Raw genomic sequence first — 27,755 nt, 5'->3', positions numbered from 1 at the left:
CTGTGACCTCTATTTAGATCAGCTTCTACTGTCTTCAAGGGAAGGTGAGGTTGTTTAGCCTCTTGCAGGAATGAGCCCTGGGAGAAATTATCTTTTGCATGATTTGGGAATACTTCTCATTATAAATACAACTTCCAAGCCAGAGGCTGGATGAGTACAACCGGACATGTAAGATACTGAGCCTAAGAACATCCTACCTGACATGCTATGGAACCTCAGTTGACTTAAATAACCTTAAGCAGGGCATGCATTAGCCCAAAATTAGCCCATGGTTACAAGGAAAGTCAGATTAATAGATGGTCTTATGATCTACAGCTGAAATACCTGGTAGCATACCCCATGCTAAGTGCTGTAGTGAAAATTTGGATTAATAGTTCAGCCACCTAATGCTGAATGTATCAGGTGGTGGAAAACGTTCCTATCCTGGGAGGTTGTAAGGATAATGTGAATCAAAGTATCATTTTTGGGGTTTATGAGCAATTATTCCAGAGCCGATTACCCCCTAAGAGAAAGTATCATGGTTTATATTCATTGAAACCTTTTCCTACATTACACCCGTAACAAAGGGAGAGCAGGCTGGAAGCATGTTCCAGTGTGCCAAACACTGTATATTTAGGGTTATCCCATCCATCTTTCTTTTGATGGATTGTGCATCCATATGGCATTTTAATGTTTTAAAAGTAACATTGTTTACTTTTGAAAGTAAAATACAGTGCATGCATACTGTAAAACCAAATCCAAAAGATATAATAATGCCTGTTAGCACTGTTCGAAGCTTCAAAGCACTGACCCAACATTAACTAATGTTCCCAACAATTCCCTGAGGCAGGGGATGATTCAAAAAACAGAGAAGCTAAGTCACTTGCTCAAGGCCTCTGAATGAATCACTTGCTCCTTGCATAATTCACTAGATCTCTTTGTCTCTTGCACTAATAGCTTCCATACATAGAAGGTTTTACTACAAACTCTAAGTAAGTGTGAGGAGAATGACTGCTAGAAACCTTTGAAGAGCCTCATAAAGCTTCAGCATGCAGGAAATGCCTAGAAGATGATAGTCTAACTGGCTATACTTTCATGTATAGTTTCCTGCATTCTCATCACACATATCATGCTGTTCATATCCTCTGAAGATGGGGCATTTTTTTATTTAGTTACAAAGCTGCATGTCTGAGATGCACAGAAGTCAGGTACTACCCCATGGCAGGGGGTTGGACTTGATGATCTGCTCAGGTCCCTTCTGACCCTACCAACTATGAAACTACCTGTAGGTTACTCAGTATTCAGTGCAAAGCTTTAGTTCAGAAGCTGTTCTGCTACCTATGGCCATATCCAGGTGAGCAAGCCCCACAAACTTCACACACACAAACCCTACAACCACCCCAAACCCCACCCCACCCCCACCCCTCATACCCCTTCCCCCCCACAAGTCTCACACCCTGCATGCCCAGCTGCCAGATGGGACGGGACCTGCTGGCAGGAGCCATGGCAGTAGGGGCAACTGCCACACTGCAGCTCTGCCCCATGCCCACACCAGTGCTGGAACATTCAGCCACAGCCTGGAGAGGCTCCTAGTCCCAGGAACCGGCTAAGTTTGCAAACTGACTAAATTCACGGATGACACCAAATTATGGGGAAGTGCTGTCTTCTAGAGTAGGGGCGGGCAATTATTTTGAGCGGAGGGCCACTTTCCCAGTTTTGGCAAGCTGTAGAGGGCCGCATGGGTAGCCCTGCCCCTTGACAGGTGCCCCACCCCCTGGTCACCATTTTGGGACCAGTGCCCAATGTCTTGGGACCAATGTTCCAGGGTCAGCACCGGTGGGGCCGAGAGTGGGGCGCATGCTGGCAGGGGTCCATGGACCTGGGGTGGGCTGCACCAGCAGGGAGGGAGGAGCTGGCCCAGCTCCATAGAGCCCCTGCCAGCTGGGACCCCGCACTCCTGCCACCCTGCTCTGGGCCCCACTGGCACTGGCCCCTGGATGCTGGTGTGGGCCCTGTGCTCCCACTGGCTCCCTGCCCACTCACACCCAGTGCCCCCCAGCCCCGTGGTACAGGCAGGGGGCAGCACATAGCCCCGACCCTCTGCTCACCAGCAGGAAAGAAGCTGGTGCTGAGCGTGGGGAAAAGTGGCCCCTCACCTGCCCCATGGCCGGCGCCCCGTGTTTCAGGCACTCGCAGCCCATGCGGGGCTGTCCAGAGTAGGCACAGGCAGCCCCAGGCAGGCTGCAAGTGGCTGCAGTGCGGGGCACGAGCCACACAGCGAGCGAGGGGCCACTTTTCCCCACGCTCAGCACCAGCTTGTAACCTGGCCCCACTGCCAGGCTGAGCCAGTGCCAGGCTGGCAGTGCGGTGGGTTACAAGCTGGTGCTGAGTGTGGGGGAGGAGGGGTGGAGAAAGCAGCCCCTCCCCAGCCCCATGCCTGTAGCCCCATACTGCAGCCACTTGCAGCTAGCCTGGAGCTGCCTGTGCCTACTCCAGACAGCCCTGCATGGGCTGCAAGTGCCTGCAGCATGGGGCACCAGCCACGGAGCAGGCAAGGGGCTGCTTTTCTCCATGCAGGGAAGGAGCCCAGGGAAAAGCTGAGCACGGGGGGCAAGCAGCCCCTCCCCTGCCCCACGCCCGGTGCCCCGCTCTGCAGGCACTCACACCAGGGCAGCCATGTGCTCCCAGCCCAGAAACGGCGGCTGGGGCTTCTGGCTGGGGGGGGGGGGGGGGGGCCGGGCGGGCCCTGCTGTTGTTGGAGCCCACTGGGCTTCCCTTGGGTCCTACTGCCCTTGGTTCCTGCCATTTTTGACAGGAACCAAGGGCAGAGAAATATTAATTTTCCAAATATTTTTAGGGGCCCCATGGGCAGGATAGAACGGCTTTGTGGGCCCGACACAGCCCTCAGGAGGATAGGCTGGCAATTCAGCCCCACCTGGACAGGCTTGCAAGGTGGGCGGATCAAAACCTGATGGAGAAATGGAAGGTGAAAGGGAGAAAAAACCTAGGGAGAAAAAGCTCACATCATACTTATAGGCTTGGCGTTGCTACACTCACTAGCACCACGACCAAAAGAGACTTGGGGGTAATGATTGACCACAAGATGAACATAAGCCACCAATGTGATGCCGCATCCAGCAAAGCAAATAAAACTCTGGCTTGCATCTACCAATGCATCTCAAGCAAGACCCAAGAAGTCATCCTCGCACTTTATTTGGCCTTGGTAAGGCTGCAGCTGGAGTACTGCATCCAGTTCTGGGCCCCACACTTTAGAAAGGATGTGGAGAAGCTTGAGAGAGTCCAGAGGAAAGCCACATGCATCATTAGAGGTCAAAAGAACAGGCCCTATGAGAAGAGGCTGAGAGCCATGGGACTCTTCAGGCTAGAGAAGAGAAGGCTCGGGGTGATTTGATGGTAGCTTATAAGTACATAAAGGGCATGCATCAGGAACTGGGAGAACGTCTGTTCACCAGGACACCCCAAGGGAAGACAAGGTGCAATGGTTACAAATTGGTAGAAGACCATGTTAGACTGGACATAAAGGAAAAAACCTTTTTACCAACAGAGTCTCCAGAGTCTGGAATGGACTCCCCTCAGAAGTGGTACAAGCACCTACTCTGGATACCTTTAAGAAACACTAGGATGCTTATCTTGCTGGGGTGATCTGACCCCAGCTGACTTTCTGCCCCTTGTGTAGGGGGCTGGACCCAATGATCTCACAAGGTCCCTTCAAGCCCTAATGTCTGTGAAAGCTATGAAACACTTGGGGTGGGGGGTGGAGGTTGCAGCAGGGGGTGTGTGTGTGTGTGAGATGGGGGTTGGGGATGGGGGAGTGCTTCAGGTAGGAGAGGCCCCCAGAGCTGGGCTTAGAGCCTCCCTGCCCCCCCTAGAGCAGCCTGCACAGGGGGAGGCCAGCCTGGAAGGGAAGGGGCTTGCCCAGCCTAGTCCCTGAGCTTCAGTTGAGGGCTTTCCAGGAACAGCTTGGGGATTGCTGGGGCCTGGGCATGGGCACAGGGAGCAGAACAGCAAGAGCTGGCACTGCTCATGGCCACAAAGCAGCAGGTGGGACAGCTGCAGCTAGACCCATGTCCTGACACTGGGACAGAACTGCTCCTGGGAGGAAGCTGGGGGAAGGCAGGGGCTGTGGGTCAGGAATGAAGGGCATTGGCATCCCAGTGCTGCTTACTGCCCGCCTTCCTGGTGAGTGAAAGGGGTAGGGGCAGCTCTGAAATTCCTATGATAAAAAAAAAAAAAAGTAAATGCAAAGTGTATAGACATTTAGAATTCATTTTATTATGAAGATAGAGGCACTGGTAGGCTGGAGTTTTAGTTCAGCTTTGGCACTGGTATTCATGTTATCTTTAAATTTAAGTTTCTCTAGTTCAGATTTTTCTTATTCCTAAGAACATCCTTTCCTTGCTTATTTAATCTTGGTACAATAACTGTATGTTTGTGGGGAGGAGCTGCGATACATTTCTAATGAGCGACTAAGAGGTCATAAGAGTCTCAGATGAAAGGCACTGTCTCAATACAAATTATTATTTATTATGAAGCCACTAGTTTAAAGGTGCTTTACAGCAACTCGCTTTTAAAAATAATTAGCTTAACATAGTTTCAAGTATTGTACCTTTATGTTATTCTCCCTGTTTTTGTTTTTAAAGAAAATAAAGTGTTTTCTGTTTCCTGTGGCTATGGCAAAAATTAGCATAAATAGCTAGAGAAACTTCCAGAAATCAAGTTACTTGTGTGTATTGTCATGTATCATTAATCCCTAACTGGGCCCTGACTTAGCAATGCACAGTATAGTGCTTAATTTTAAGCACACGTTTAAGTGCAACATTGAGTTTCATTAATATAGTTGAGATATGTTTGTAATGTTGTCCAAGTTGTTATAATTTAACATCTGCTTAACTGACTGTACAGTTTACAGTTTGGAAAACTTCAAGCACATTTTGGGCACCATCAAAGGAAACTGGGTACCCGTAAATAGGCAGAAAACCAGGCAGGGTGGCACCTTAGATAGTCACTCATTCAGAAATAGGTAACTGATAGATAAGCATTCAATAGAGGCACTCAAAACAACATAGCGAATTTCTGGATATTGTAGTGCCAATACCAAGGGCGAGAGAGGCTTAGCAGAGCCCTATTCACATGCCCAGTGTGACTCGTAGGATCTGTCATGTGTTCAGAGTTCCTCTAAAGCAGACACATTTCTGAGTCTGACATGCAGAGCAGCATCAAGCAGGCAGGGCACACTGCAGGTGGCAGTGCTGGGAATGGGGCATAGGTGGTACAAACACACACACACACACACACACACTGGTGCACACATTAAAAAAAGTAGCCTCAAGTATTATTCTTGACGTGCATCATAAGTAATCACTTCCCTGATGAAAAGCAAAATCTGAGTGTCAACTAAAACCAGTACTTCTCCTGCTGAAGTATTTATTTGAACTAGAGAAAATATGGGACAAATGATGGAAAATATGAACATTGTGGAGATGCATTCACAAATGTTTTACATAAAAGCCAAGAATGTCAAATCAGTAGTGCAGCACGTATATCTATGCAGATTGCTATAAAATGTCAGCCTACAGCTATTAAATAATGTAAAGCTCATACAAAATACACACCCAGATATGGACTAGAGACGTTTTCAGTATCTGGCAAGTAGGATAACACAAGTTATACAAAATTTCACTGTATTGAACGCTTTAGATGCTGGACCAAATCCATGGCTGGTGCAATTCTATTGAGTTTAATGGTTTACTAAGGATGACTTTGATATATTGTATTTGTTTCTGTTCTAATTTGGTGAGTTGTGAAATGGTTTGGAGATTACTGTTACTGATCTGTAGCTCACTCATATTAAGGCTCTGTCAGGAGTTCAGCCACAAAAGGAAGTCACTGTGCATTGAAACTACATACCAAGCTAACAAAGGCTAGTTTAGATTGGATTGTTGTAATAATCAGTCTGTTGAAGTCCATAACTAAATTACAGTGGCCATTCACTCTCAAAAGTCTCCAATTAGACAACAGTAGATACCTTTCACTATTGCTGGAAACCACAGTGGTGTTCCCAGAGAGTTCTGACCTATCAGCCTAAATGGTTTTTGTTCTTACATAGTGCATGTATATCACTCAAGGATATCTGCCTCTAGTTTTCAGAGATAGCCCTCAGATAAAAAAAAGTGTGGATTAGGATCTGCATTTCCCATCATCAGGGGTTCTAGTTCAGAAGACAAGTTCAAATATAAGAGCTGAAATTCATGGGTGCTCTTAGAAAATTCAGAATATTGGCTTGGGTCCATCTCTGTTGGAGTCAACTCTTCAAGGACATGAATCAGGAAAGGTACTTTGGGGGTAAAGACCAAAGTGACAATTTTCACGCAATCTGGCCACAGAAAGCAGTTTATAGCGGTGACCAAACACAAGTGCAGTTGCAGACAGCTTAAAAAATGGCCAATCAGGTGAAAATCTGACCCCTTTTTGCATGAGGTTTCAAAATGTAGCATCTTTTGTAACTGTCTGCAGAGCTCCCAGCCTGTCACTGTTTTCAAAATGGGAGGAGGGAAAAGGGAACAGAAGGAATGCAATCTGGGGATTTTTCAGCCACCCCTGGAGGGTGAGTTGAGCAAATTGGAGCCATTAAAAACAACTTGGGGAGGGGGGTCCAATTTACCTACCTTGCCCTTCAGCAGCAGCTGAGGAGCCCCAAGAACAAGTTCCCTCTGCTGCTTCCTCCACTCCCCCCAATTCTGAAAACAGCAAGAAGTAGCAGAAAGCCCTGGCTGTTGCTGTGGGAACCTGGCTGCAGGCTCCCAGCCAGCAGCTCGATTCCCCTCCCCCCTGGAACCAACAGTGAACTTCTGTTTGGTCTGGGGTGAGGTTTGAACTCAGAACATTTTGCAAAAATTGTTGAGTTACAGCTGGGAGCTGCACTTCTGTCTGCATCCAGGCATGTACCTGTATCAGTAAGAATGCATATAATTCAACAACTGACTTCATGGAATGGTTATTGTATGCTGACAGGTAAATATGTGCTTAAGTCCTCTGCTGGATCCAGTCCTGTGTGGTGTGTGGCAGAATGCCATCTCTGCCTCTCTCCAAACTCTGCTATCAGGTGGATGACCAATCTGACAATTTGGTTACCACGGTCATTGCAGAAGACATGGGCATTGCCCAGACACCCCCAGCCCCATCGGCTTCAGGTAACCCTGAGTTGTAACCTGAGCTGGATACATTCCTGAGGGAGGTGGAAACCTGCTCCCTCTGCCTACGTGACTGGCTTCACATACCTGGGTGGGGGCTTACACTACCTATTTGTTCTAAGCAATGTCATCATGACTGGGAGGGTGCTAGAGACCCTGCCAGTCTACCCAGAAACCAGTGATGCATTTCAAGCTGGTTGGCTGGCAGCTAACACCTGCTGGCCTTCATTGGATCAGGTAAATGAGGTCATAAGATCTATATAAGTTAAGGTCTGCCCAGGAGGCGGGACAGTAGCCATAATGAAACTCTGATGGTCTAGCTTCTCTGAGAAACTTGCTCTCTCTTGAAATTCATAGTTAATGAACTGCTTGCCTCCAGTGGGAATCGCCACCTGCCTCTGGATGATACTTGTAAGTAAGCTACTTGAGATCTAACTCGATATAGAGCTTGCTGTAACACAGATGTATAATCAAGGGCTACCATGCCACTGTTTGCTCTAAGGGATTTCTCTGATATTGCTCTACCCTGTACCCTATTCCAAACTTATTCCTTGTAACCAATAAAGTCCTCCTCTGTACTTAGCGTGGGAGACTTTTTGGGAAAGGGTCTAGATTATGCCTTGGGGTCCTATTGGTTCAGCTAAGGGAGACCACCACTTGTCCTTCAGACTGAGGAAAGCAACTCAAGTTCTTGCAGTGGGTCGGGTACCCCTCAAGGACTGCTAGGCCTGTGTTTCCCAGGGGGCACAGGGCCAAAAGTCAGTCCAGACCCTGGGTGGTGGTGGTGGTGGTGTTACTGCCAGGCTTGTGGGTGTGCTCCAGGAAGGAGGTCGGCTGGATGTGAGGCACCCCCAAGGAGGCACTGGGAGCCTGGAAGGTGGTCGGGCAGTGAGGTGGGTGGCTCAGCACAGGAGCACCCCCTACTGGCCCACCACATGGTGAGATTCTGAGGATCTGAGATTTAATAGACATTAGGGGCTGGAAGGGACCTTGTGAGATCATTGAGTCCAGCCCCCCTGCCATAGGCAGGATGTCTGCTGGCGTCAAAGGATCCCAGCAAGATATGCATCTGAAAGCCTTTGCACCACCTCTGGGGGGGAGTCTGTTCCAGACCCTGGACACTCAGACTGTAAAGAAGTTTTTCCTTATGTCCAGTCTAAAATTGGCCTTCCAGAAGTTTGTGGCCATTAGACCTAGTTATCCCGTGGGGGGCCCTAGTGAACAACTGTTCTCCAAGATCCTGGTGCCACCCTCCTTATATACTTATAAGCTGCCACCAAGTCCCCCCTGAGCCTTCTCTTCTCCAGGCTGAAGAGTCCCATGTCCCTCGGTCTCTCCTCATATGGCTTGCTCTTTTGGCCTTTGATCATGCAGGTGCTCTCCTTTGGACTCTCTCAAGCATATCCATGTCCCACCTGAAGCGGGGCAGGCACAATTGGACACAGTATTCCAACTGCAGCCTCACCCACCAAAGCCGAGTAGAGCAGGAGGATGTCCCTGGTTTTGCTTGAGATGCATTGGTGGATGCATGCTGGAGTTTGGTTTGCTTTGCCGGCTATGGCATCGCATTGGTGGCTCACGTTCGTCTTGTGGTCAATCAAGACCCCCAAGTCTCTTTTAGTCATGGTGTTAGTGAGTGTAATACTGCCAAGTCTATAAGTATGGTGCTGGTTTTTCCTCCCAAGTGTGCTGCACTTCTTCATGTACTCTCTTGCTTGTCAGACAAGTAATCCAGAGTTCTAGGTTTGCTTTAGGAGCTTTCTACCTGCCCTATTCTAAACTTTAAAACTAGCTAAACTAGTAAATTTCTAGATCACAGGTACTGGTTCCCCTCTTGGGATTTCAATTACTTTGACAGCTGCTGAGAGGGCAATACAGCAGTGCACAAGCAATCCAGGAAGTTTTTGGAGAGTGCTGGGAAAAGCTTCCTGGTGAAAGTGTTGGAGGCCAACTATGGGCCATACTTTTGATTTGCTGCTCACAATCAGGGAAGAAGTGATGGGCAGTGCAGAAGTGGAGGGCACCTTCAGCACAGCAACCATGAGATGACTGAGTTTAGGATCCTGAGGAAAGGAAGCAAGGAAAAACAGGAGAGTAAGGACCCTGAACTTCAGAAAAGCAAAAACTTTAACTCACTTAGGGAGCTGAAGGGCAGGATCCCCTGGGAGGCCAGTTTGATGGGGAAAGGAGTCCAGGAGAGCTGGTTGCATTTTAAAGAAATCTTACTGAACGTGCAGGAACAAACCATCCCACTGTGCAGGAAGACTAGCAAGTATGGCAGAAGACCAGCTTGGCTTAGCAGGGAACTCTTTAGTGAGCTAAAAAACAAAAAGGAAGTTTACAAGAAGTGGAAACTTGGACAAATGGCTAGGGAGGAGTATAAGGGATGCAACTAGAAAGGCTAGAGCGCAACTGGCATTGCAGCTAGCAAGGAACATGGAGGGTCACAAAAAGGGTTTCTACAAGTATGTCAGCAACAAGAGGATCAGGGAAAGTGTGGGTGCCTTACAGAATGGGGGAGACAACCTAGTGACATGATATGGAAAAGGCTGAAGTACTCCATGCCTTTTGTACCTCAATGTTCCCAGGCAAAGTTAGCTCTCAGGCACACTCCAGCTGGCAGCAGAGTTTGGGGAAGAGGTGAGCAGCCAACAGTGGTGAAAGAACAAGTTAGGGATTATTTAGAAATGAAGAATGTGCAGGTCCATGGGGCCAGATGCAATGCACCTAAGGGTTCTGAGGGAGTTGGCTGGTGTGATTGCAGAGCCACTGGCCATTATCTTTGAAAACTCATGGTGATTGGAAGAGGTCCTGGATGATTGGAAAAGGGCAAATAGAGTACTTATCTTTATGAAAGGGAAGAAGGATCTGGGGATCTACAAGCCATTCAGCCTCATCAGTCCCTGGAAAAATCATGGAGCAGGTCCTCAATAATCTGTTTCCAAGCACTTGGAGAAGAAGTTGATAAGAACAGTCAGCATGGATTTACCAGCAGCAAGTCATGCCTGAGCAACTTGATCTCCTTCTGTGATGAGATGGTTGGCTCTGTGGATGTGGGGGAAACAGTGGACATAATATACCTTGTGTAGCAGGCTGTCAGTTCATATAAGTCTTTATTTCCCTGGGCAAAAATGCCCCACAGGCTACAATATAAACCATCAATCAGCAACTAAACAAATGCATAAACAATAGAGAGTTAACTCGCACCCTGAAGTGTTTTCCCAGACCCTGAGAGAATACCTGGTGACTAACCAACAGGGTTGGGGTTCTTTCTTTGTTTCCGCTGCTGTTGCAGGAACACCAGTTGCTGCAGGTGCTATTGCTGCTTGGTTTAGAACTGCTGCTGCAGCCATTTTAGGAGGGCTCTTGTCTCCATTGCTGGAGTTCCCTCTAAGCTGCCCGCATTATCCACTACATGTAGTAGGTTGTCAGGTCATATAACACAGTCTTTATTTCACTGGGCAAAAATGCTCCATAGGATACAACATAAATCATCAACCAAATGAATACATAAACAATAAAGGTTAACTTACACCCTGTAGTCTTTCCCAGACCTTGCTAGAGTGTCCTAACTCAGTGCTGTATCCTTCTGCCCCATAGCTCTTTTCCCTGTAGTTTTTAACTTCCTCTGGGCCAGCCAATTATCCTCCTCAGCTGGCTCAGGTCTCCTAGGCAGGCCTGTAATCACTTTCTTACTGCCTGCAGCTGGGTACACATTCTCTGCCCCTCCTCCCCCCTCCTAAGAGTGGCTTACTATTCCATTTCTTTTAATATTCCTCTGTCCCCCCTGCTTCACTTGTGCTGACCCCGGATGATGGCATATTGAAAAGTCAAAAGGCTGTAATGATACATACTACCTCATCAGCTGCAGGTTAGCTTTCCTCATTGCATTAAACCTCGTTAAAGGGCCTGGCCAGTGACCAACTGGAAATGCGCCCCTAGGAGGTAGTAACAAAGGGTGTCTACTGCCATCTACATTGTAAGCACTTTTTTCTATTATAGCATATCTCTGTGCCTAGGGGAGGAGCTTTCTCAGATATAGGATGGGGTGTTCCCCATTTTCAAATCTTTGGGAGAGGACTCCCCCCAGGGCTCGTTCTGAGACAACTGTGTGTACAGTGAATTTTTTTGTCAGGTCCAAACTGCGCAGGACCATTATACTGCACAGTAGCTGTTTTACAATTCCAAATGCTGTCTCACATTTGGGTAACCACTGGCCCTTTCAGGGCCCCTTTCCACAACAGGTCCATTAATGGGGCCATAATGTCAGCAAACTGCAAGATGAACTGCTGGTAGTAACCCACTAGGCCTAGGAAGGACTTCAGTTGCTTTTCTGTCATTGGCAATGGTGACTAATCCAGGGTCCTTACTTTATCGAGGGACCTGATTTTCCCACTGCCTAGTATATACTGTAGGTATTTAGTTTCTGTGTATCCAACCTATGTTAACATTTGGTCAGCTTGGCTGTGGGCCCAGCTGCACCTATAGGCTGCAACTCCTCCCTTGGGCACTGGAGGTGATTTGCCCATGCGTTCACAAATATTACAAGACTAAGTAGGCAGCTATATATGCCTGGTGCGGGCAGAGTGTTTTTTCCATGAATAGCTGGAAAGTTGCGGGAGCTCTGTGTAGCCTAAAAGGTAAGATTTTAAAGTGGTAAAGCCCCTCTGGTGTTGCAAAAGCCATGATTTCATGGGGTGCCAGGGCTAACGGTATCTGTCAATACCCTTTGGTTAAGTAGCGTGGATATATATCTGGCTCTGTGTCCGCCACCATTTTGTCTATCCTAGGCATAGAATATGCATCAGATATTTTAATGCCATTTACTTTACAAAAGTTGATACAAAACCTTATGGTATGGTCAGGTTTTGGAACTAACACAAATGGAACTATTCATTCACTATTTGATTCCTCTATGACCCAAAAACCAGCATTTTCTTAATATCTTGACCAGGCTAGACAAAGCCTTGGCTGGAATGATATAGTTGAAACTAATCCTGCTTTGAGTAAGGGTTTGGACTAGATGACCTTCTGAGGTCCCTTCTAACCCTAATTTTCTATGATTCTATACAGATTCCAAATCATGGGGAAATGAAATAGTGAAAAACTGAACACAGAACTTTGTTTAATTTTGCTTTTATTTCTCCAGTAAAACATCATACAAGTTTGCAGTGTTTATCCTAAATTTGTATTTCTTTCTATGCCTATAAAATGTCATCAGTTGGCACTGTCATTCTTTACAGAACATGCCATTCTTTGATAGCTGCTGAGTCTGAGGTGCAAGTGACAGTCTGCCCACAGGTAGGGCACACCCATTCACTAGCAATGCTCTGAATCTGAGGAGCAGATTCTTTCCTCCTCTGATTCCGGTCATCACAAAACTTGATCTGGTCTACCTTGCCGCGTTTTGCTCCATCTGCAATCTGACTCCACCAGTCAGAGCGGCATTCTGCACTCCTTTCCCAATCATCCGCAGAGATTCCATATGATGCTAAGTCATCTTTGCAAGCATCCTAAAGTCTGTGCCATGGTCTGCCTCTTTCTAGACCTTTCAGGATATAGCACATTCTTCAGGATCCTGTGATCCAGCATTTGCTTGACATGACCAAGCCACCTGAGTTTTTCCTTACTAATCAACATGGATAACATAGCAGCATGATTTAACACTTCCACATTTGTCACCCTGTCTTGCCATCTTATTTGAAGAATTTTATGCAAGCATCTGATTGATATGAAAGCTGTTTAGTCTTTTGATATTTCAGCAATTTCATGATGAAACAAGTATCAGTGACCCCTTTGATCTAATTGATAAGTGGGAAACATTCAGAAGAGGTATTTCCAGTGGAAAAGTTAGTGCCATTATATCTCATCTGAAGAGATGCTTGCAGTCCTGGTCGATCATGTTCAAAAATATTAATCCAACAAGAAGAAGTGCAGCAAAAACCTAACAGGATTATCAAGGGAATGGAGAACTTATCATATAAGAGAAGACCTTCTTGTCTGTCTTATTTTCTCTAGCAAAACAAAGGGTGCAGAGTAGGGCTGTATGAAGCTTCGGTCCCTGATTCGATTCAGTGGAGATTTGGCCAGATTCGGTGGCCGAATCTCCAAATCCAGATCGAATCAGAGGACCATTTAATCTCTCCTAATCGAATCGGAACCCTCCGAATCGGTTCGGAGAGATTCAGAAAGATTCGGCAATTCAGACATAGACACAGCTTTAAATGTTTTTTCTACATACCTCTAGGGAGCAGGCAGCTCGTGAATGCTGTGATGCTGGGGCACATGGAGTGTCCCACAGAAGTGTGGGGGGCCCCCCAGCGTGCTTGGTAGCAGACCCGGAAGTGGACCAAAAGCACTTCTGGTTCACTTCTGGGTCAGCTGGGGAGTGCGCAGGGAGGCACCTCCCTGGCTTGGTGACTGGTGCCTCCTGAGTCTGAGGGGGTGGGCACCCCGTGGTCCCCCTGCAGCTGATCACCAAGCCAGTGGGGTGGGGGGTGGGGGACCCAGTTCACTCCCTGGCAAACCCAGAAGTGGACTGGAAGTACTTTTGGTTCACCAGGTTCACCACTGAGCACATGGATGCCCCCCCCACCCCCCCGCACTCCTGTGGGACGCTCCATAAACTTCAGCACCGCAGTGTTCACAAGCTGTGCTAGTACCACGAGGTATGTAGAAAAAGGTTTTAAAGCTGTGTCTACGTCTGAATCACTGATTCTCTGAATCAGCATTGAATCTTCAGATTCGGCCCATTGAATAGCGATAGTGATCTGAATCAATGAATCAAATCACTGTCCCTGATTCAGGCCAAATCCAAATCGAATAGGGCCTACTTTGCACACCCCTAGTGCAGAGTATGTAACTCCTCTCTTATATATATCATGGGGAAAATACCAGGAGGGGGAAATCATTATTTAGACTGTAAGACAATGTTAGCACAAGAATAGATGGATATAAGCTGGCCATGGATAAAATGAATTATGGAAATTAGAGGAAGTTTCCTATCCATTAGCGCAGTCCTGTTTTGGCACAGTTGCTCAATCTGAATAGTGGGGACAGAAAATCAAACTGCTTTTAAGATAGAAGCTGTATATTTACAAGCCTTCGGACAAGAACATAGGACTGGAAGAGACCTCATTCTCAACTTCATTCTCCTGCCATTGCACATAATCATGTTCCATAATTTCTTTCATAAACTTTTCAGCTGTCTCTCAAAGTTAATTTGGTTTGTAGACCCCACTACTCCAAAATAGGCTCTTTGCTGCTCTCCATTAATTCTTATGGGACGGTCCAGCATAATCAGGCAAAGGCAGCCCATGGCTGGGAGCCTTATAGAGGGTTTATAGTCTGCATCAAATTTTATGTTTAGAAAGTTCTTTTGCTAATTCCCGCTGAATAGTAGTGATCCATTATCAACTACACTTCTGCTATATGATTACAGCACACTGCATCTATCTTTCTAATGGCATCTCTAATGCAGCTAATGCTGACAGAACAATAGCCCCTTCTGTTGACAAAATCACTTGAAACAAAACATATATGTTAAACTATCTTTTAATCGGAGTTTATAAAGAGTTCATGGTATTTAATTCTGTCAGACTCTACCAGTGACCTAATTCTCTCCCAGCTATCAGTCGTCATATGTCACAAATGTCTCTGTTTGGCCACATGTTGGAGGCTTAAGGGCCAAATGCAGCCCTGGCTCTTGAGTTGCTCCTATTTCATCACTTGTCACTTAAAAAAAGAGCAGAACTGGGAGAGAAAGTAGACAAAACACCAGTGCAGAGGCCACAGCCTGCAAGAGTGTAGACACAAGATTCCTGTGTTCCTGGGCTTCCTGACCATGTGGTACTGTAAGATGCCAGCATTATCAACAGTTGCCTCTCCTCTTGTGTTGGAGGATGCATTAACTGCACCAAAAGCATTTATAGTTCTTTGAAGGGGAGAGAGATGCTGGATTCTTTAACAAAGAAAGTTATTCTCCTAAGAGTTTGCTAAGCAAAATGCAGACTTAAAGTTCACTAAAATTTCTAGAGTTTGAAAGAGTTGCATTAAATATGGTTTGGATCTTAGCTGTGCAGATTTCACTCTTTGGGGTTTTGTTTTTATAGTTCCTGTGAACCATGCAATCCTCTAGCAAATACAGCATAGACAAGCTTTCATAAACAGAATTTCTTTGGGAAACATTTAAGGATTGAACATTTAGAGCGTCTTTAATTGTCCTGAAGTATTAAAAAGGACATTTTTACCCTTTGGTGAATCTCCTGTGAAACATGCTATACTTTTATTTGAATCCTATTTTACCTTTGAAAAGACCTTCTATATTTTTATCTTTATCCTATTTTATTTTATCTTCACTGTAGCTTATCTGTCCAGTTAGCTGTCATTCTATCTCATCTACCTTTATAGTCTCAAAGATATTTGCAGGTGTGGATTCACTTGATGTACTCTTCAATCCCAAATAGAAAGGATAGGCACTCGAGAGTTAATGTATGGATTTGAGACCAAATTTTTAATTTGGAAGCAATATAGTTTGAGTAGAAACGATTCCTCATTAGATGAAATTGACCCTAATTACATCTAGCTCATCTGGCACTTTACACAGAAAAAGAAAATTCATTTTCTCTAAAATGTGGTAATGCCTCAGAAACTAGCCCCAGGTTCTTAAATTAAAAGCAGGTTTTGACATGCTGGCTCTTTGCCTGGCTTCAGTCTTGGGCTTTCTCTGTTTTTGTTAACTAAATGGTAACAAAAGAAGACATACTGGAGGATGTTAAATAAAGAAAAATTTAAGAGAGTAATTATGGTATTACACAGGGCCAGAGGTGAGGGGTTGTAAGTAACAAGACACCACTTTCTGAAGCAAAATGCACCATCACAGTTGAACATAACCTTTGCTCAGTACGCTGTACATTTTACTTTTGTCACATAGGGCTAAAAATGGTTGTCTTGTTCTTCATCTACAAGCAAGGACACTCTAAATACTCCAGATCGTTGTGGTTGCAGTGTGCAGTGACTGGAGGGTAGGTCAGGCAGAGCAAGTGCAGGGAGATGCTAAAGTGCATATCATGGTCGGTGCCCTTTATTTCCATAATGCCTCTTTCACACAAACCACCTTGAAGCGTGCAACAGAGCTACTGCATCTCATAGGCTTCTTGTTGTGGCAGTGAACAGGGGCAGCCAGTGGGTGGCTGTGGAGAGAGAGGTTTACTTTTTCCAAATCCAGTATACAAAGCCAATACATGCAGCCTTTGCACTAAGAGACTTGGGGGAGAGTGGCACTTTTTAAGTCTTTGAGAAGCCAGAAATTTTCCAAATGCTGGTTATTTTAATGAAGGCAAAGATATCCTGGTAAGTCAATTACTCTAATATCCTCTGGTAGACAAAGCTCCAAAGATTAGAGGGCTCAGTTCATATAATGTAGGCTGGAAGGGGCCCACAAAGGGCTTGAGGATTAGACATTCTCTTCTTTAAGGTGTGATGCTCTTGTGATAAAAGAGGCTACTTAGTAGGCAGCAGTGCTCATACATTTTTTTCTTTTGAGTGCATTAAAATAATCTGTGCATTATCCTGGTGTGTTTGTGTAATCCTGAGGAAGTCTGGTTCAGTGCTGGTGACAGGCCGGATTTTGTCCCACCAGTTAGGTGCATAAGCAGATTTAGGTGCCTTATGCAATTCTGTCCTGCCCTGCTCAAGTCTGTGAGAAACTGTTAATACAAAAGGGAGGTGGTTCCTGCTTCTTGTTGCTGCTTCTTTGTGATTCAGTCTTAAGGGGAAGATGGCGGTTATTGCAAATGTAGACACATTTATGGATTTTCAGTGAGTTAAGTAGGGTAGAATAGGATCACACTTAGGCACCTAAATCCACTTATGTGCCTAGTAGGTGAAATAGTATCTGGCTCTATACGTCCACTTGCATGTGGGATAAATTGAACAAAGCTAGAGGCTCACTGGAGAACTTCATACCATTGAACAGCTGCATTATATGAGCTACTCCAGTCTTGTCAGTCATTCAAACTAACTGTCAGATTTGAATACATCCTGCTATTGTGGACACCATGGCTGTTTTTTAGGAGACTCCTGCTGAGATGGACTCTTCTTGCAAGCCCAGTATCACTAGTTACTTTGGAATTTATCTGGGCTATTATCTTTTACGTTTATGACATTGTGTTGTTCCAGTCCATTTATCTTAGGATGTGGGCATATGAACAGTTGGCCAGGAGGTAAAAGGGGCAGGGCTTTGCCACCTGTGAGCTGCTATACAGTGACTGTGGTAAGTGAAAGCTAAACTTTAACAGAGGTATATGCTGCCATGGGTTAGCTTCCACTTACCACGCAGTAAGAGCATGCAGACAGGCAGTTATCATAGGGCAGCTGAGGTATGCTCCACCGCTGTTCATCTGTCCATGTCCTTAGAATCCTATACAACCCGTTGTCATAGCTGTATGCCTACCAAACACCCCTGCAAAGGAAAGAGGTGCTATTGTCCCATTACATTGCTAAGATGGAGAGACTTCGGTCACACAGACTTGTGGCAGAGCAAGAGTCTCTAGATTTCTAGGCTCACGTTGTAACCACAGGACCATTTCCCTCCAGGCTGAGATGTGCCAAGAGCACCAGAAGGAAAGCAGGTGCTAACCTTGTCCCTCAACTGTACAACACTGCAATGCCTTGAATTGTTCCACAAAAGGCTGTGCATCAGAGCTTGGAACTCAGTCATCGAGCTGTAGCTCCCTCATCCTGGGGACCCTGGCAGATAGGAGACATTATCAACTTCCCAAATCAAGAGGGTTTTGGTTTTTTTATGTTTAGTTTGGGGTTTGCCTTTCTTGTCTTTGGTTTCATATTCTCTAAACTTTTCTTCACAATCACTAGGACCAGATACAGGTTTTTTTGTTTTTAATAAGAGTTGAAATTCTTTCCTCATTTTACAAATCTAGGACCTTAATACTTTAAGAAAAATATTAAATATCAAGAGAGTTGGCAACATTAGCTGGGAGCTAATGAGACTTCCACGACCCTAGTGCTTCTTTCAGGAATGTCTGGTCCAATTAAATATTAAATAAATTAAGATTTTTGAATTGTAGAGCTAATGAAATAGAGATATTTATTTTTATGAAAAATGTGCCCCTCTCTCCCTGGATGGTGAGGGTCAACATTTCTGCACCTTCTTTGCTAAAAAATGTCACCCAGCTGTACAGCTGGACAAATGCAGGAAGATACTGAAGAATTTAGCAAAAATGCTTTACCTTTTAAATTAGAATCATCCACAGAACTTTCCACTTGCAAGATTGGAATTTTAGATACTTTAACCAGATGTTCTGAATACAATTTTCTTCATATTTGAGAATGTGTAGTTCAGGTCATGACTAGGCTGAAGATGACCTGTTCCTCAACTGTTCCTCATTATACATGGAGACACTGCAAAACGGCCCTGCCAGGTGATTTCCCATTGAATACTTGAAGGTAACATTTACAGGCTCCAAATATTCAGAATCCTATTAGGGCTCATGCTGGTTAGTGAGCTGTAGGACCCCCTGCCAACTGGAAAGTTCATACCTTAAAAAATACAATAGGTAGGAATTGTACTTCACTCATCTTCTATCGGCCTGCCTACTGGTGCCTGGGGCTAGTAAATTTGCTGGCATGCCATAATGCACACATAGAGCAATGACATAGTCAATAAGGATAGCACTCACTTTCACTCGCACATGACAGAGGTGAGCAGGAATTTGCACAGGTTTTATCAAAATAAAACAAAAACAATCAATTGCAATTTCATTCTGCCAAGTAGTGAGGTCACAAGGGAACAACTTCCTTCCTGTTGGATTTCCTTTGGAAAATGCCTTCTTTCTATTCCCTGAACTCACCTCTAAGGTAACCCCTGGGGGAAGAGGAAAGGATTCAGGTCACGTAATCTAAGGTCAGGACACCTCTGAGGCTAAGAAAATGTTGTCAAATTGGTTTCATTACATTTTCCAATGCATCTGTCACTCACCTCGTCTTTACATCACTCCCTTTGGAATGGTCTTGAACTCCTGAACTGGCTTTTTGCTGCATAACTAAGCCAGCTTGTTGCACGCCCCCTGATACCCCAGGGCTCATGTACATAACCATCAGTACTGAGAGTCCACATTCACGACACAAGTAATGACGTAGATATTAATGCAATTGATTTATGGGTTTCACAGTAGAAATGGCATTTTTCTGACAGCTATTGATCTACTCTCCTTATCAAACACAAATTATTTGAGGCTACATTTGGATGTCTTTATTCATGTTGGGCATATCTACATGTGCGCTTTACTGTACAGTAGACTAACTTGCTGTGCAGTAAAGCATCACCGTCAACACCTGCAAGGCAGGCTGGTGTAGGCTAATTTACTGCACTGTCAGATAGTTCCATCAGAAACAAATACTATCCAATGGCAGAGTAAATTACTGTGCTTAAATACACATGTAGATGGCAATGTCTGGATTAGTTTACTCCAGCTCAAATTGCAGCAGAGTTTATTCAGTCACATTGATTGCACATTTAGACATGCCCACTGAGTAATACCTTACTCCTTGACCAACCCCATTTATTTCAGTGAGACTAACTGATGGGTAAACTACTACTAAACATGAACATGAGTATCAAAATCTGGTTCTTAGTCTTTATTAAACACTTGAGGTTTTGCTTTAAAGGCAGACTATTATTACTAGTTGTTTTTTTTTTTTTTATTGCTATCTGTCAGCTCAGCAGCAACAATGAGGTCTGTTGAAGTCTTTCCACTCATTTAGTGTCTGTGGTTTAATATTTGCCAAATGTTCAGCCACAGTTCCTTGCCTTGGGTCAACAGCATCCAGGATTCCTAGGTGGTCTCCCTTCCAAATATTAGTTAGGCCTGGGACTGCCTAGTTTCTGAGATCAGAGGAGATTGGGTGCTTTCAGTTCAATAGGGCTCCAGGCATTTTTACAATAGCAGTGGTGTTTGTTATTAGAAAGGAGGGGAGCTCAGAATTTCAGAAACATGGGCAGTGTTTGATTTCTGATGTGCATAGAAGGAACTTGTACTCTGAAGAGGATGTATTTGCAGTAGTTGGTCTTGAAATGTTGTTACTTGAACCTGAGACAGTCACCTGCACAATTACCTGAGCTTGAGACATGTAACATCCCTAAGGACAGCTTAAATTCTCAGAGTAGATGCAGTTTCTAAATATAAAAAGCATGACAAGGATTGGAGTGAAAAATATAAATAAGAATTAAATAAAAGATCCCTTCCCAGGATTTCATGAGCTTCCCTAATTTCTTCTAGTTGCATGTTTTGTGGGGAAGGACATGATAGGCATCTCTTTTTCCATCTACCTGGGTAGAAAGTGGTAGGGTGGCTATGGCATGTTGTTCTTTAGACAGCCATACACAGCAATGAGTGCAGGGTGCTTCAGGCTAGTTGTGTGAGCATTAGCAGAGTAAATCTCCCATCTAGCTCCATGTGTGTGCACGCACTGTTGTGGGAGCAGCAGTGAGTTGTGCTGCTCCTGTGCACTGGTGAATATACAGTACATGCAGCTTGTACTGAAAGGGAACTTCTATAGCTGGACATTTTCAGTAGTGCAATTGTATTTGTCTACATCACATGACAGAATAAGTTTAAAATCAGCAAGGGAGAGACAAGTCATTCTGTGATTCCCTCGTACTCCTCACACCCACACACACCTGGCATTTGAGTAGACACAGGTGCAGATAAAAATCTGAGGCAGACAAAAATCAACCTACTGACCAAAGTATGACAATAAATAAATGGGACTGTATTTCCAAACAAACACCATACTGATTTTATTTGCCCCACTTCAGATTGGTGAGAGATGGGAATCTGTGTGAATGGTAGATCTCCCACGCTGTGTGACAGGCCTGGTAACTGGACCACATAGCCTATAGGTGCTGCTGTATATCCCAATTCAGCAAAGTTCCTAGGCATGCGTTACATACCCTAACCCCATATCCAGCTGTGTGCGCCTTTGAGATGCACACCAAGGGTGTTCTCACACCTTAAAAGGTGCCCTTCAGCCCCAAACCCCTCTCTGCTGTCTGGTACTTGACCACTCAGAACAGTCTGAGAGGTCTGAAAGGTCACATCCCTGACTAATGGAGCCTTAGCTTTTCCCACTGTACCTAGGTTTTGCCGGCTCTTAGCAGAGGATTTTGCTAGCTAGAAGAATTACACCCTTGTCCAGTTAAATGCGCAGAAATGGGAGAGTCACCCTTAGCTTGCTCCTGTGGCCACATGGCTGAGGGCAAGTGAAATGGGCATCTGAACCACAAGTCTCCAGGCTTGTGCCTGCACTTAGGATGCCTACCAAAAGATTTGGAAATATCTGAACTCCCAGGCAGGGGTAGAGGATACTTGCTGATAGCAGGGTCACATATTGTTCCTGAATAAGTCACATGGATTTGGAATTGATTTGACTGATTTGACTTAGGACGCAGAAAATTTTCCTTAAAAATAAATAATAAAAAAAATACTTGTGATAGGTTCTTAGCTTCTCAGCCTCTTGTGGGCTAAGATTGAGTGTAGAGAGTATCTGATGTCTCACATGGAAGATGCTTGCCTGTAGTATCTGGGGGCATCTGAACCCCAAGACCTCTGGGGTTGGGCCTGCATGTAGGATGTCTGCCAATGGATTTGGAAATATCTAAAGTCTCAACATGATAGGTCTGGAATGGAAGATATTTACCAGTTGTAGCGCCATACATGGTGTTTAGAGTGATTGAGTTCTGCCTGCTCAGAATTGATATGGTTTTTGGAACGGTTGAGTTCTGCTCAGTCGATATGATATGGAACTGATTTGGCTAATTTCACCTGAACACAAAATATATTAATAAAAAAAAAATCCTTGTGGTAGGTTCCCATTGGCATGTTTGTCCAACATGGACCATGTGTTTTATAGTCATGCTCAGTGCTGGCTGCATTTAATCAACTTCATAGTTGGTTTCCATTGCTAAGCACATGATATTTTTGGCAGCAGTTTAATGATAGAAAATGTATTTAGTAAAACTTCCTTGTATATAATTATAAAATGAAGGGCTTTTTCCCATACCAAATGAGGGGACAAAACCTTGTCTTGTATTTGAGTAAATATGGCAGTATTGTTTAACAAAATGACACCGTTTCATAAGCTTATGAAATATGTAACAAAGCAGTAAGGCTTTGTTAATTTCATAACCAGTAGTTCTGCATTTACCACTAAAACCAAAAATGTTAAAGGGATGAGGGCTTGATTATTGAGTAATGTTCTGTATATTTTTTTTACAGCAGCTCATTTACGCTTTTATCTAACAAGGCTCCTGAAAGCAGTGGCATTGTCATATGCTGAAAGGCAAGACACTTATTAGTAAAAGCAAAAGGTATTAAGTCTCTTTGGTTTATAGTTATTAAGAAGTTTCCTTGTCTGTATATTCTACGAAGGGCAGCCAGATATCAAGGTAATCTCCTTGTTGTTGCTGCTTTATACAAGTCAGCTCTTCCATGACTAATGTGTCCCATATTCTTATCATTCAAATCTTAATGTCAGCTGGTTCTTTTTAGAAGGGGGATACGATTATGCATTGCAGGGCATCAGGAGTGGCAGGATCAGTTTACACTTCTCATTCTGAACAGCTCCTTAACCACCACATTGAGAATAAAGGCTTCCCAAGGGAGATCAACTGCAGCTATTGCTCACATTCAATGCCAAACACCAAGGACTAAATCCTTAGTGCGTGGGGGAGGCTTCCAGAACCGCAGAGGTCCAGAAGGAGTTGGGGAGGTGATTTGCCTCTATGAAGCCTGACACTTCTCCCTGCAAAAGAACTACAGGTGTTCGGGGGGAGTCTGATGACTCCTCCAGAATTACCCCTGAGCAACAGATTGGGGGTACTTCTCAGCAGGGGAGGGGTTTCCAGAAATCACTCAGAGCCAAGGATTGCAACTGCTTTGCCTGTAGAAGGGCATGTCCAGATGAGCACAGCCATGCGGTATGTGGCACCACAAACACGTCTGCAGTGCCACATACTGCACAGTCAGGTGTTTTCTGCACTGCAAGGGCACATTGCCCATGTGCACGCTGCTCCGTTGGTTTTTTTTCTGTGGGTTTTTTTTGACATAGGATATCTAGGGGTCAAAAAACCCCACAGAAAAAAACAAAAAGCAGAGCAGCACACACACGGACAGTGTGCTGTAAAGTGGAGTTGGGTCGCCTGGAGCCCTGCTGTGGCTGCCAGCCATGCTCCACCTGACAGAATTGCAGCTGCTGCAGCCATGGGAGAACCCCAGGTAAGGCTGCTGGGGTCAGCACAGTGCCGACCCCAACCTTCCCTACTGCCCCTGGGGTAACTTGCTGCATGCCAAAGTGCATGTGGCACAGGCGTTCCCCAGGGACAAGTAGCTGTGGTGCAAGGTGCATTGCTTCTATTTGTCCCCAGGGAACCAAACATCTGCATTTGTCTGGATGTGGCCGTAGAGTTTGAGTTCTAAGCAATCAGCTTTGAAGAATATAAGCATCTAGATACCATAACAACTGGTTCCAAGTAGCTCTTGCCAAAAACTCTTTAAAGATACAGCTTCCACATCTTCCTTTTCCAACCAAAGGTAACCAATAAATACTAGCAATCCACAGCAGTATAATACAGAATTTGAAATAGTTATATTAACCAGTCTATTAACTAAACTTACAAACAGTGTTCATCTAGCATCTAACTGTGTTCAGGCAGATCTGTGCATCTTCTCTGAGACATCAGCATCACTGTTGTCAGGCAGTAGTAAATCCATTAGTTTTAGTGTGCCATGTGACCAGTGGGTTTTCCCCATGCCACTGTCATGTCAGTGCTGTGTGTAACCAATGGTTCTCAGCATATATGTGCACAGTGGCACTTTTATGAAGTGGGGAAGCCAGACCAGGCTGATCTTTTGTTTTACCTTTTCTGTGTCCTGTTTTCAAATACCCTGCCTCTGACAGCCATTGGGAATAGTGCAACATTCTTGTATTTTGTTGACAAAAGGTAAGCTTGGCCAGTTTTTCTCAATGCCACTGTTCTTCTGGGGATGGAACCTTTTCTTAGATTTTTTTGAAGCCCAAAATGACCTTCCTGTACCATTTGTAACACAATTCCCTCTAACACCTCTATGCCTCCCAGCACAATGAGCACATCAAGCTCCTCCTTTAGCCTCTCCATGAAGACAGGAACTTTCCTAGCAGCATCAGTTGTGGGGTGGTTGCACTATTTTACCTGTATTCTGCACTTTGTTAACAGCTTCCGTAAGCACCAGAGGATGTTCTCAAGGTCTTCTTCAATTATGTTTATCTCATCCTCTTCCAACAAATGCATTTTTTTAATATGAACAATAGCTTGACATGTTTTAAAGCTAGAAATGGGCACTTTCCCCCTTCAAGCTGCTTGTCTTTCCAGTGTTTTAATTTCCCCATATATAGTTTCATATACTCCCCTAATGGGGGATAAACCCATTCTGTAAGCCCCACATTTCACTAATTTGTCTTATGGTGTAAGCAACTTTTCTTTTGATGCTAATCTCACTGTTTCTGGTACCACATTGGTTTGTGCACCTGTGAGCAGCTTAAAGCCAAGGACTTTGTTTCTGGACAGCTAGTCCATTAACCTTCTGTTACAACCTTGCCCTTTGCTCCTATGAAGAACTCCTCTGACATAATGGTGCTGTCATCCTTTGTGTCCACATTAGGCATGTTCTGCTGGTACTTGCAAATTTTCGCATAGTGATGTAATCTACTCTTGCATCTTTTCCAAAAATCAGGCATTGACTTGGTGTGTACTGTTACACTTGTGCAGCTCCACATGCTTTGTTTTGCAGATGTGGACTTCGGGCTCTGCATGCCTTCAGGTCTCTTTTGTTTACAGTGTTTGGATTCTTTAATATCCACTGCATGGTCACATTATCAGCCCTCCAGAGGTTTTCACCTGGAGTGGGTGACTTCCTTTCCTTGGCAAAATGTAATCACTTTTGCAGTTGTTAATTCTGGGTCTCAGAATAATTCCTCTTTGAGGGCAAGTGTCCAAGTGTTGCACCATGTTAGAGGTTCTGAATAAGTTAGCTTGGGTACCAGAAAAGTCTAGCAATGTTAGCTCAGGCAGAGCATCATGCCAACATACTCTCAGGCTAAGTACCCAGTATAACACTGTGTCATGGACATACATTCTGCACATTTTGTCCTTGAGGCAGTTATGTCCTGGTCTCATACCAGGGACTCAGTGAGGTTCTCAGAATTGTGGGATTGATTCGTCAGCCTTAGATCAGTCAGAAATTCTTCTATATTATCACGGTCTTTTGTACTCTGCATTTCAAACCTGTTTCCTTTATGTTTCATGTTTTTATGAGTGGCCTACTTCTCAAATTCATCCACTAGTTTCATGATTCCTTTGAGTTAACTGAAGGCCAAGTGCTTCAAAACCAGCTGTTGTGAGAAATAAAGCTGCCTCCTGACTACCCACCTCTGCTGCTTTGCTTACAGATATAGGCTGCTTACAGGCTGCTTAAAGAACCCCCAAAATCGTGCTTTACTTTAAACTTGGCACACCCCCACACTGAGCCTAGTACATGCCCAAAAGACACATCACATTAGTTGGACCTGGCTTGCTCAATGTCTGTATAAATCGGGTGCTTCAGTGAAGCTTTTTTGGCACTTTTATCTAATAGCTGATTGAATCGGCTTTAGATAAAAGTGCCAAAAAGCCCCACTGAAGTGCGTGGTCTATATAGGCCCTGCAGAGCCAGATCAAACTAACACACTACTTCTTCCGGTAAAGCATGTTCTTTTGTTTTTATGTCTGTCAGCAGCCATAGATTGAAGTGCCACTTAATCTTTCTCTGGTTTTCCTCCATATTTGTGGAGAGTTTCAATTCTGGTACTGCTTTTAACACTGCTACATCCCTTCTCAGGGTATTTTCCCATATAATTTTGCTCCTGATACCATGCAGTGTTTGGAAATCACTCTGAACCTAGCAGTCTCTTTCACTCAGTGCTTGACTCTTAACTGATCAATGTTGCATACAAGAATTGTTTTCACAATACAGCAGAAATGTACTGACTCATCTCACTGGCTCAAAGTCTGGAATTAGGGAATGTCTACATTGCAGACTACCGTGTAGCATTGCAATACCCAACCTAGGTTTAAACAATCTAGTCAGGGTATCAGACAGTCTGGACAAGACAACATAGAGAAGTCTAGAGCAGTTTTGCTGCATTCTCTTCCATTTAAATTGTTTGCTATGGTGCTAAGTGCAGAAAAGTAGTATTTAAACCTTTACTATACTGCTGTATAGTTAAACCTTCACTCCCATCCTTTACACAGGGATCTCAAAGGAGACTGGTTCCTCTTCATGCTATTTCCCAGTACTTCTGCTGGATGAGACTGAGTCAGGACCTCTGGAGAAAAGAACAGGCCTGAGTAGCTGACTCAGCTACTTTGAACAGCTGTTGCCCAGATAAAAGAGATTTCTTTTCTGATTGTAAAGCCCTGCTGGACTGCTGACCACTTGGGGAAAATATTAGGCCTAAAACAGCAATAAGATTGCACAATTGAGTCCAAAAATGCCAACTAGGTAGTTTGCATAGCTTTAACTGTGCCATGTATGCATGCATTGTGCAATGCATACTAATAACAGGTTCACAGAATCAAAGGGACCTCAAGAGGTCATCTAATCAAACCCCCACTCAGGGCAGGATTATCTCTTTGGTCCTTGGGCAGTTCCTAGTTTCATAGGCCTGAGCAGTGCTATGAAGGGAGGCTGGTGCCTGTGAGGTTTTTGGTGAGGCAGGAAGATTTTGAATGGAGCAAAATCAATCGGATCCTGCTCCTGCTTCTGCTCCTGCTGCACTCCCCTTCCTGAAAGCTGTCATTTAATTGGTGTTTAGTTTTCATTATGATCCACCAGATTACAAGCCTGAAGAAAGATCACTGTGTCAGGTGTAATTTATATCTCTAGTATTAGTAACAGAACAGATGTTCAGTGCACATAAACCAGTTTGAAAATGGCTGAAACCGGTTTGAAATGGACCTGGTTGAATGTAGTATCAAACTTAACTAAGTTGGGTAAAACTGGTTTATCCAATGTCTTTTCCAGACCCCTTCCTGGTTTAAATTAAACCAGACTCCCCCAGCATCCCAGATGATTTGTGGGGTTGTCTGCTGGAGCAGAGCAGGGCTGGCCCCACCCCTCTCCTTCCTAGCCAGAGCACTATCACTGCTCCAGCTGGCTGAGAGACTGCATAGTTTCATAGTTTCATAGTAGGTAGGGTCGGAAGGGACCTGAGCAGATCATCAAGTCCGACCCCCTGCCATGGCAGGAAAGAGTACTGGGGTCAAACGACCCCAGCAAGGTGTTCATCTAGCCTCCTTTTAAAGACCCCCAGGGTAGGAGCCAGCACCACTTCCCTTGGAAGTTGGTTCCAGGTCCTAGCCGCCCTGACTGTGAAGTAGCGCCTCCTGATATCTAGCCTGAATCTACTCTCAGTCAATTTATGGCCGTTATTCCTCATTACTCCCAGTAGTGCTCGGGGGAACAGGGACTT

The 27,755-nt window shown here is 44.7% G+C and overlaps 1 long non-coding RNA gene across 4 annotated transcripts in view; it reads left to right on the top strand.

The window, feature by feature from the left end:
* Window positions 1-27,755, top strand: part of LOC109285871 (uncharacterized) — a 310,547-nt gene that overhangs the window by 121,576 nt on the left and 161,216 nt on the right. The window lies entirely within an intron of this gene.

This window comes from Alligator mississippiensis, chromosome 5 (genome assembly GCF_030867095.1).
Source record: "Alligator mississippiensis isolate rAllMis1 chromosome 5, rAllMis1, whole genome shotgun sequence".
Lineage (NCBI taxonomy): Eukaryota > Metazoa > Chordata > Crocodylia > Alligatoridae > Alligator > Alligator mississippiensis.
This window is presented reverse-complemented; position numbering and strand designations above follow the sequence as displayed.